Below are 12,191 nucleotides of genomic sequence, written 5' to 3'. Positions count from 1 at the left end.
TCCTAGGTAATCTCTCTTCAGATTTTAAGGAGCTAATAAAGGTGCCGACCTCTTCTTTATTTACAGGTTTAAATGAACCTCACAGGTTTCACAGCCAGTTGGTTAGTGGTTCTTTCCTTTAATTCAACCTTCTATTTACTTTCAGCAGGCTTCACTGTACCTTGCAAATGTTTGCAGAGTTGCATTAAGCCCTTCTCAATCTCCCCACAGGAGAAATGATTCTTTCAGTAACTACCATACAATGCATCCTTGGTTCTTGGCAGAAACTCTTAAGATACAATTCTAGAAACCACCCAATCTGCTGCTTTTATATCTTTGTTAGTACCTAAAGCTTTTAAATTACAACTCACTGCAATCCGAAAGTTTTCCAAGGGAATCAAAGTCATGTTCAGGTATAGGTAATTCAATTAGTCTTCGGTTACTGGGTAATGACGTGCTCCCTATACTCGTAATTCTGTTTAACCCACGGCGTCCCGAGGACGTACTTCCACGTCCTCACGTTTTGTCACAGTTAATCCCGGGGACGTACTTCAACGTCCTGCAATTGCAAGGTTCATAATTTCCACAATTTTCAATTTTCGCGAGTCATTTTTGGTACGTATACACGGGACACCTTCCTCAACAAGATGCCAGGCAGAGACAATGCCTTACCCAACATGACCTCCTCCCCCCCCCCTGCATGCCATTGTCTCAGCAATTCACCTGTTATCAGTGACCTGGCCAGTATAGCCATGTCATGCCACGGTACGAAATTCAGGGCCAGAGTGATTCCCCAATCAATGACAATGTGGAGGACAAACTTTACATAGCATTAGAGGAAGAAACAGTTAGAAATGATGATCAGGTAATGTGGCAAAAAAAGGTCAGGTATTAGTGAGTGAAACAATGCTTATAATGCCTATATTACTGCTTGAAAACCAATATACTCTTGTACTACATATAAATTCGTAACAGTAAATAAATAAATACTGTTTATGAGTGGTGTGAAATAGTTATCCTCCCATAGAACTCGTTTTCTTTGGTGCCAGCCTGATAGAAAACCCAGTAAGGTAAGGAGGCTCTCCTACCTGTAATGAGTATTTTAAACTTCAGGTGAGCGATTTCTCTATGAATTTTCGATGTTTCTCACCAAAAGCGAAAGTTTTAGCAAAAAAAAAAAGGGTCGAAAAATGGTTGGGATTGGGGGGCACCAGTGGTCAAAAAGTGGTCGGGACGGGGCGGGTTAAGGAGAGTCAAAGTCGTCTCATAATTATTTTCTTCAAAAGGTAATTTACTTATCAGTTTGTAAGGCGTGCCCTTGACCTGTCCTAACTGATAGGAGAATTTACTTACATTAGAGAGGTCTGTTCTGTCATGGACTAAGTATTTACATGTATCCCAAAAGGATCTTCAACTTTGCTCCCCATCAAACTCTGGGAGAGTAATCTCTGGTAGTATGGCTTTACTCCACAGTTCCACAGCTCGAGTTTCCGTGGTGGTATTATCAAATTTTGTTTCAAGCAACTTTACAATTGTTATACATTCCTATTAGATACTTTCATATTTCGTAGTCTCTGATTCCAACAGATCTTCGGCCATACCATGTTGAGTACACTGCTTCCCGTCCGATCAGCGAAGTTAATCAACGTTGGGTCTGGTTAGTACTTGGATGGGTGACCGCCTGGGAACACCAGATGCTGTTGGCATAACGTTCTCCCTACGTGTCAAGTGGGGTTGGTGGAGGATTAGTGTCCCTCCCTGTAAAACAGTTAACTCTAAGCCCTTGGCCACTCCGTTTGGGATACATGGCGTCTGGCAATGAATGAATGATTCCAACAGATCTTCATTATCTTCCTTCACAATAACTGCTTCTTAATTAGTATAACTTTCTTCATAATTTGTCCATCTGTCTTTTAATATATTCGAAAGATTACTTAATTTCTCATTTGACAATGTTTTTTCCTGTAATACTGCCTTAGAATTATTTATAGGTTTTGCTACTCATCGTGTCTCACCACTTGTTAACTCCTTTAACAAGGAAATAGATATTTTGGCTGATTACCTTATTTGCACATTAAGTTCCTATATTTGCAATTAAAATTTTGATGATTGTGGAGAAAGTTTTATTTTAAACCTCTCCCCCTTTGTTTTTAAACCACTTGCATTATACCTTTTAGACCACAATCAGAAACCCTAAATAAACAACAAATTTACCTGAGCCCAGAAGCAGTTGATCACCTTAAAGTTTGAAAATTTCATGGAAGTTTTTTTTTTTTTTTTTTTTTTTTAGCTATTCCTTTGGGTTGTTAAATCACTTGGGTTATATTTTTGTCCCAACAATCATATTTCTGAATAAACAACTAAATTGCCCTGAGCACAGAAGCAGTTAGTTCACTAATATTCCATTGGACTCCCCCTCAGAAGGATAGTAAGGCTTCTTTCCCACGAATCCAACACGGCACACAGCCGCTCATCATATGAAAGGGAACCAGCTTATCCGTTCAGAAATCGGTACATGCATTACCGTATCTGACATTCTATCGTGCTTGGAGTCAAACCCACGAATCCAACCTTGAAACTGCAGAATGCCTCAGCACACATCTGCCCTCCTCACTCTGGGCATCAAAATGTCAGAAATTTTTTTTAATAAAATAAACTCATTTTGGAGGCTATCCACTAACACCAAAGTTAAACTGAGCAATAGGAGTTTCCTTAAATGACTGGGTATAACTTACCCTAACTTACCTATTCATTATCCTCATATCATGGTTAGTTTATTTCAGTTTCTCCAAATCTCTAAGGATACTTAGCTACAGTAGGTAGTGTCGGAAAGACAAATGATGACAGGGTAGCGGTCTTGGTCAGGTTTGCAAGGGTCTATCCAGGCTTCCAGGTGCAACTTATTTGCAGCGTGCAGCTTGAATGAGCTAAACCCACACCCGCCGGGGGTTTTCAAATGTCACCCACTCCACCCTGCAGGGGATTTTGGTGATTTTCAAACCGTAATATCTGCCAAACTATAATAGTCAGAGAAAAAATTAAAGATACATATGATTCACCAACTTTTCCTCTTTCATACGAAAATAGGCCCACGCCTCCAGGTGGTCCCATCAGTGAGTAAGGATAAGTTAAAGATGACTGATTTTCCGTGTTTCCGCCCATTTCACGTCACCACTGTGCCCTGTAGGTGTGTAGGAAAAGAATAGCCCTTTGATTTTCTGTACTCAGTTCTTGCATCAGTTGTAATAATTTCTCTCTACTACGGCACTTGACACCACAATTACGGGTAATTGCACTTTGAGAAGTAAATACTCTGGCTGTTTCATGCAGTATATTGAGTATGAGGTAATTACTTGTACAGAAATTGACTAATTTGTACTAATCAGGGGCATCATGAAAATATTACTAATGTTATACACAATGTACGTTTTCTATATTTCACATCACAAATATGCTTCTGCTCACATATTCACCATTATTTTCTACGTAACGAGGGAAAGAATTTACTTACAGCCAGCCAGGCCATTTTCTTTCTCCTGTGCACTTGTGGTTTTCTTTCATTGTACCAGATAGAGTTACTCAAGGTATTTCCAATCATTGTTTCACAAATAACCATAAATAGTAACACTTATTGCAATGCACTTGTAAAACTTATAATAAAACACTTAATTCATAACACTTACTACATATAACTTAATTAATACCTTTCATTTCACCTACGTATTAAAAAAAAAAGACACTTGTGCATATCTGTTTACTGTTTACAATTTCCCACACACCAACTCAGTCACTGAGCCCTTTCCCGAGCAGTAATGACAGAACTATTGTGGGGGTCAATGATGCAATTGGCCCTGTGCAGGGGAGGACGGAATCAGATGAGAAAGACATCGCTTTACTCTCTACCAGTGCTGTGTACAAACTGAGCCGTATATCAGTAGTGTACCTTGGGTACCTACCTACCTAATGGTTGTGGGTTCAATGGGTGGTGGGAAGACACTTCCAACTATACAAATAAACTGGTGTTGCTCTGCGCCCCAAATCGTGACAGTATAACTTGTTAATCGGCGCATAAAGGTTAAAGGACTGACAAAGCAATGGCATATCTCCCCTCCCTCATAGGATTTAGGAGTCCCAAACTTTTATGAATTACAGTTACTTAAATACAATTAATTACCTTCCGAAATTTACTAGGAAGGTGTAACTGAACAAATCAATCATATTATCAAAGAACAATTTGATCAAATACTCATTTTATGTACATAAAGATATAATACCTTCTCCCATTTTCTACGTCACCACAGCAAGCAGGTGCAGTCAGGTACAGTGGAAACTTTCTAAGTATTTGAACATGTATCTATAATATAGTTGCCCCTAAAGGTTAAATGCAGTAGCATTTAATTCATTAATTAAAAGAGTTATTAACCAGGAACTTGAGCAGAACCTTGGGCTATTAACCGGCTTCAATTAACAAAAAACATTCTTTGGAATCGTCCTTTGCTTTTAACAGGGACAACTACTTTAATCCTGCACATTTTACTGCTAAACACAAGACATCTCACTCTGAGGGGAAAATAGTTTCCACAGTCTTGTCATCAAATGTCAACAACACATTTTGTCTTGCTATACTGACACCATTAGAATGCATGAAGGGTGAAGGTAAAAAATATATATATATATATATATATATATATATATATATATATATATATATATATATATATATATATATATAGCCAGACGCCTCCATCCCGTTTGGGGTGGCCACAAACAAATCGCCTCCAAGTCGCCCTGTCCCCCGCCATTTCACAGCCCTGCTCCCAACTCACACCCCCCTCTCTCATGTACCTCTCCACCCCATCCCTCCCTCTCATCCTCGGCCTCCCCCTCCCTCTTCCCCCCTCCACCTCACTCACATACACTCTCTTCGTCAGTCTTTCACCCTCCATCCTCTCCACATGGCCAAACCACCTCAGCGTGTTCCTCATAACGCTTCCTATCACATCCACACCCACACCACAACGCTCCTTTATATCCTCATTCGTCAGCCTGTCTCTCCATGTGATTCCACAGGCTCCTCTTAAATAACTCATTTCCACTGCTCTCACTCTTGACTTGTGTCCTTCCAACAACGTCCAAGCTTCACTTCCATACGTTAGAGTTGGTATCACAATACTGTCATGTAGTAACTTTTTCACTTCCATGCTCACTTCCCTGTTTCTTATCACTGCTTTCAAAGAACCAGCAACCTTTCTTCCCTGCTGTACCCTTTCAAGCACTTCACCCTCCAAACCTCCATCCTTACTCATCACACTACCCAAGTACTTAAACGTACTCACATTTTCATACATTAATGGGACACGGCAGATTAACTCACTTTTTACTATATATATATATATATATATATATATATATATATATATATATATTTTCTCCTATAAATAAAATTGTAAAAGTGAGTTAATCCGCCGTGTCCCATTAACGTATGAATACGTTGCAACATTTTGTCATGCTCAGTCCCATCAACATATCCATAAGTTTTGCAATTGCCAGGTCCATCATTTACACACTTTTCAAATTCCACGTGTGAGAGGGTGTTTTTGATCGGTGATATGAATGGTAAAGTAGGGAATGTGAAGGTGGATGGAATAGTTGGTGAGTGGGGTGCGCCTGCTGAAATAGATGGGAATGGCAGTGCGTTAGTGGACATTTGTGCTGGGAGGGGATTGGTAATAGCCGATACCCTTTTCAGGCACAAGATGATCCACCAGTATACATGGCGAGTGATGAGAAGGGTGGGTGGTGAACTGAATGAAAGGAAGGCAATGATTGATTATGTGTGTGTGGATGAAAGGATGCAAAAATGTGTAATAGATACAAGAGCTTATAGAGGTTGGGGGAGTGGACTTTCTGACCACTACTTGGTGGTGGCCAGAATCAAGATCCAAATAAGATGAAGAAATAGAAGAAGGGAAGGACAGGAAGAAGGAGTATTTGTAAGGAGAGTGGAAAGGTTACAAGAGGATGAGAAAAAGGCAGAGTATAAGAGAGACGTGAAGGAACGATTGGGCAAATATGAATTGATGCAGATGGGGGATGTGGAAGGTGTGTGCAGGATATTCACAGAAGAAATATGTGCAGCATGTGATGTAGTGTGTGTGATGAAGAGAAGATGGAGAGGGGGGGTGCAAGGAACAGCGTGGTGGAATGAAGAGGTGAGACAGGCTGTGGCACAAAAGAAGAAAGCATACAATGAATGGATGAGAAATAGGGGTGTGGAAGAAGTTAAGAGGCGGAAGAGAGAGTTATATGTAGAAAGAGAGTAAGTAGAAAGTGGAAGAGGAATTTGGAAGGAATTTCAGTGCAAAGTGGAGGAACTGTAAGAAAATGTCCTGGAAAGAGGTGAAAAGAGTAAGACAGGGTGGAAGTAAAGTTAGCAGGGGAGTGAAAGATAAAAATGGTAGATTACTAGTGGAGAAGGGAGAAAAAGTGAGCAGACGGAGAGAACACTTTAAGGAATTGTTTAACATAAAGGATGGAAGTAATGCGAGTATAAGTGGCTGGGGAATGGCTGGGAGAAGGAGGGAGGTGAGAAGACAGGAAGAAATCAGTAGGATAGAAGTTGTGGAAACAATGAAGAAAATTAAATTGGGGAAAGCCCCAGGAATTGATGGAGTGTGTGGTGAAATGCTGAAGCATGGGGGAAAGATAGTAGTTGAATGGATGTGGAAAATGTGCAGATTGGACTGGGAGGAAGGTAGAGTCCCGGAGGATTGGAAGTCAGGTATAATTATTCCCTTGTGCAAAGGAAAACGGGATAAAGAAGTGTGTGGTAATCATAGGGGCATTTGCATTCTTAGTATAACAGGAAAAGTGTATGGTAGGATACTTATTGAGAGAGTTAGAGAAAGAACAGAGAAATTAGTTGGAGAAGAACAGGGATGCTTTAGGAAGGGAAGAGGTTGTGTAGATCAGATATTCATTCCTAGATCTTTAGTGGAAAAGTTTCTAGAGAAGGGAAAGAGGTTGCATGAGGCTTTCATGAATTTGGAGAAAGACCAGGATTGTGTAAAGTATTAAGAATATATGGAGTAGATGGGAAGTTGTTGAATGTTGTGAAGAGTATGTATGATGATGCTAAGGCTGCGGTGCGTGTGGATGGTGAACTAAGTGAATTTTTCTCTTTGAAGGTTGGGTTGAAACAGGGATGTGTCATGTCTCCATGGTTGTTCAATCTGTACATGGATGGGGTAATAAAAGAGGTAGTGGATGTTGGAGTGGCCATGGTGAGAGAGGGTAGTGTTTGGAAACTCCCTGTACTGTTGTTTGCAGATGATACTGTGTTGTTGTGTGAAGACACTGGAGAGCTGCAAGACTTGGTGGATGAGTTTGAAAGAGTGTGTAAGAAACGGAATCTAAAGGTGAATGTAGGGAAGAATAAAGTGATGGTCTTTGAGATAGGTGAAGTCAGTGAATGTACAGCGAGGTTGGATGGTGAGGAATTGGAAAATGTGAGTACGTTTAACCCGAGGTGTCCCTTCAACGTATGGGTATGTTGCAACATTTTGCATTTGCCAGTCTCGACGACGTACTGGTACGTCGCGCAATTGCAAGGTTCATAATTTGCACAATTTTCAATTTTTGCACGTGATTTTTCGTACTTATACACGAGACATCTTCCTCTATTCTTCTACCAGATGCCAAGCAGGGACAATGCCTTACACCACATAACCTCCCCCCCCCCGCATGCCATTGTCTCGGCAATTCACCTGTTACCAGTGACCTGGCCAATAAAGACATTCAGGGCCAGAGTGATTCCCCAATCAATGACAATGTGGAGGACAAAGTTTACATAGCATTAGAGGAAGAAACAGTCAGAAATTATGATCAGGTAATGTGGCAAAAAAAGGTCAGGTATGGTGATGAGTTAGAGTGAAACAATGCTTATAATGCTTATATTACTGTTTGAAAACCAATATACTCTCGTACTACATATAAATTCGTACCAAGTAAATAAGTAAATACCGTTTATGAGTGGTGTGAAATAGTTACTCTCCCATAGAACTCGTTTTCTTTGGTGCCAGCCTGTAAGAAAACCCAGTCAGGTAAGGAGGTACTGCTACCTGGATCGAGTATTTTAAACCTCAGGTGAGCGATTTCTCTATGAAATTTCGATGTTTCTCACCAAAAGTGGAGGTTTTAGCCCCCCCCCCAAAAAAAAATGAAAATACCTCAGGATTGGGGGGTGTCTGAGGTGCGAAATAGCTCGGGACGTGACGGGTTAAGTGCTTGGTTAGTGTGATGAGTAAGGATGGAGGTTTGGAGGGTGAAGTGCTTGAAAGGGTACAACAGGGAAGAAAGATTGCTGGTTCCTTGAAAGCAGTGATAAGAAGCAGGGAAGTGAGCATGGAAGTGAAAAAGTTACTACATGACAGTATTGTGATACCAACTCTAACGTATGGAAGTGAAGCTTGGACGTTGCTGGAAGGACACAAGTCAAGAGTGAGAGCAGTGGAAATGAGTTAATTAAGAGGAGCCTGTGGAGTCACATGGAGAGATAGGCTGACAAATGAGGATATAAAGGAGCATTGTGGTGTGGATGTGGATGTGATAGGAAGCGTTATGAGGAATACACGGAGGTGGTTTGGCCATGTGGAGAGGATGGAGGGTGAAAGACTGACACAGAGACTGTATGTGAGTGAGGTGGAGGGGGGAAGAGGGAGGAGAGGCCGAGGATAAGACGGAGGGATGGGGTGGAGAGGTATATGAGAGAGGGGGGTGTGAGTTGGGAGCAGGGCAGTGAAATGGCGGGGGACAGGGCGACGTAGAGGCGATTTGTTTGTGGCCACCCCGAACGGGATTGAGGCGTCTGGCAATAGATAGATAGATAGATTTTCGGTATATATATGTGTAACAGCTTCCTCTACCTGCCGCCAGGCGGGGATGCTCCCTGACCCTGTATGACTCGCGTGTGCCCTTGTCTCGGTCATTCACCTGTTAGCAGTGACCCCGAACAGACATGGTGCGCCGAGGTCTCTCTGATGGCAAATTCAAGCCGCCCTTTATGCCTTCACAGGCAACAGTGATTCTCCACTAGATGACGATGTGGAGGACATGGACTATATGGTGCTTGACAACGAAATGAGCAGCAGTGATGAGGAGGCACCGTCGCCAAGGAAGCGGCAGTATGTCACATACCGTAAGGCGAGGGAAGGCCAGCCTGCACCTCAACCACATGCATGCACCTTCTCCAGAAGAAGAGTCTGAAGAGGATGAGGACGAGGATGGAGCCGTATGATGTGGTGTTACCTCATGGTTGGTGAGGGAAAGGATTTCGCCGATGGGAGCCGAAGGCGCAACGAGGAGGAAAATAAGGTATGAGGCTTGTGCTTTATCTGGGGAAGACGGGAGTGATGGAGTGGGCATGATAAGTGAAAGGGAAAGTGGAAGTGGCAGGGAGGCAGCTCCCAGGCAAGCATGTGGTGGTGCACCTGGGCAGCGGGTAGGTGAGGAGGAGCCGCACCCTAGCACCTCCTTCTCCCCGCAAGATTCCCGCGTTTCCTCCCCACAGTCCTGTGATGTGGGGAAAGGAAGGAAAAGGAAGGGAAGGGAAAGGAGAAAAGAAAAGGGAGACAGAAGAGGAGTGCGAGTGGGGAAGGACACTGCTCTCCACCTCCCCAACCACTCTCTCCTCCACACCCCGACAGAGGTGACGATGGAGATGAGGCTGGAGACGTTTGTGTGTCATGTGACTGGGAAGCTGGGAGTGACTTCACATCCATCATTCACCCGTTCATTGAGGAGTGGCGGTCTGGCTGCACAGCTCCTGGACTCCATGCAGGCTCCACTAGGGTGGATTGCTTCCATCTGTTCTTTGGTGAGGAGTTTGTGGAGTGGAATGTGGAGCAGACGAATCTATTTGCAAGCAGCCAGCACTGCAAAAGCAAGCATGAAGGTACGACAAGCAAGCACTCCCAACAATATGACTTCCCAGTTACCGCAGGTGAGATGTTCATCTCTTTGGCCCTAGTTCTCTTGATGGGTATTGTATGGAAAAGACAAATTCTGGGATACTGGTCCACAGACCCATTGACCAGCACACCTTTCTCTGGGAAGGTAATGAGTCATAATAGATTCAAGCAAATTCTGAGCTGCCTCCACTTTTACGATGTCAACGACCCTGCTAATGCTGATAACACTGACAGAATGAGGAGAATAAGGATGGTATTTGATCACCTGCATGAAAAGTTCCACTCATCCTTCTATCCTTTCAGAGATCTTGTGATAGACGAGAGTCTCATGTTGTGGAGAGGCAATATTTCTTTTCGCCAGTACATACCTTGCAAGAGACACTGTTTTGGGTTCAAGATCTTTAATATGTGTGACTGTAAAACCGGTTATGTGCAAGACATAGTCTTGTACACCAGTGCACAGACAGACATAATAGAAGATCAAAGTGTTGGACTCTCTGGGACCGTGGTGTAGACAATGATAGAGGAGTACCTTCATCGTGGTCACGTCTTGTACCTGGACAACTGGTACACTAGCCCCCTTCTCGCTCAGTACCTCCACTTTCACAACACCGGAGTCTGTGGCACAGTCAAGAAAAACCGTCGGCACATGGTTAAGATTGGGAGGAAACTTGACAAGAAGAAGGTGAATTCTTCAAGGCGAATAACATCCTCGCCACAGTATGGAACCACAACAGGGAAGTTTGCCTCCTGCCAACAGCACACCGCCCCTTCATGCACTGCACAGACTCTGTGGAATACTGCAGTGAGAGAATGCTCCTCGTTTGGAAACTGGAGTCGGTATTGGACTTGAATGTCAGCATGAGGCAAGCAAACCAGTCTGACTCCATGATTTCCAGTGTGGAGTGTGCCAGGACCATGATGAATTGATACAAAAAGCTATTGTTCCACTTGCTTGACATCACTGTACTCAACACACACTACCTCCACGCCTTGACAATGGGAACCTCTGAGACTATCAAGGGGTTTGTGAGGAAGCTGTCTCGTGAAATTATCACCAGGTATGCAGAGGACAGGCCCCACCACCGCACCCGCCCCGCCACTGTCACCCAGACTCCCCTATGCCTCACAGGAGGCCACTTCCTCAGCATCCCTCCTCAACCGAACCGTCCTAGACCCCAGCGCCCTTGTCACGTATGCAGCCAGTCCAAAATGAGGCACACCACTATGAGAAAAGACACTATGTACGGGTGTGTGGATTGCAACCTAGAGTTGTGCATTGAGCCATGTTTCCAGGAATACCACACCCAGGTACATTACTGATACTGTGTGTGTGTGTGATAATAAGGCACTCACTAAAATAGGAAGACCTGTAAATATGCAATAATATGACGCTCAGTATAATAGTAAGTCCTGTAAATATGTGATAACAGTTATATAAAGCGGAAACAGGTAAAATGTTAGTGGAAAAGTATTATGTAAGTTGAAAAATAGAATGTAAGTTGAAACAACAGTCATATTGAGTCATATGTGCAAGAACTTGGAGATTTTCATGTGATCGCTCAATGGAACAACATTTATATTGCCTACATTTTTGTGTGAAAACCTATATATTCTTGTAGTACATGTTACTTTGTACCAAAATAATAAATATCTGCCTATTCTGAGTCAATTTCAATACTTATCCCTACCATAGAAAATGGGACAGCAGCAGCGTGTCTCCGGAGAACACGGTACCAGGTGTCCGGAGGATTTCCTGTTTCGACTCAGGTGAGTACATTCTCTCTGATTTGCCATCGTTTCTCACCAAAAGCGGAGGTTTGAGCCCCTTTCCAAAAATCCAAAATCTGTCGGGATTGGGGGGGTCAGTGTTGAAAAATCTGCCACGATACGGCAGGTTAAGAATTGGGGTCATATTGCTTTCACTTTATATTCAAAGCCTAAAAGTAACAAGAATAGTTAACGATAACACTTTTCTGTTTTGAGGTGTTACAGATTTGAAGAAAAAAATCATGTGAATTACTTTTTTATTTTTCTCTTAATCTGACTTTGCATAAACATAATAGCATAAGGTCTTGTGAAATATTTTTTTTTTTTTTTTTATGCTCAAAATACAATATTAATACACTGTCTGCCCCTGGATGCCTTTTCTACATTATTCATGTTTCCTCCAACTGATTAACAATAGTATGAATGCACAACAGAAATGATGCCCTTAGGCTGAAGGGGTCAGATACTAAATTA

The 12,191-nt window shown here is 42.6% G+C and overlaps 1 non-coding gene across 1 annotated transcript; it reads left to right on the top strand.

Annotated features, from left to right (window-relative positions):
* Positions 1 to 1,566: 1,566 nt before the first annotated feature.
* On the top strand, positions 1,567 to 1,685 carry LOC145395986 (5S ribosomal RNA). Its single transcript, XR_013896713.1, has one exon. It is a non-coding gene; the product is annotated as a 5S ribosomal RNA (ribosomal RNA).
* The last annotated feature ends 10,506 nt before the right edge of the window (positions 1,686 to 12,191 follow it).

Source organism: Coenobita brevimanus, chromosome 33, assembly GCF_032717465.1.
Source record: "Coenobita brevimanus isolate Jiangsu-jjx chromosome 33, ASM3271746v2, whole genome shotgun sequence".
Classification (NCBI taxonomy): domain Eukaryota; kingdom Metazoa; phylum Arthropoda; class Malacostraca; order Decapoda; family Coenobitidae; genus Coenobita; species Coenobita brevimanus.
This window is presented reverse-complemented; position numbering and strand designations above follow the sequence as displayed.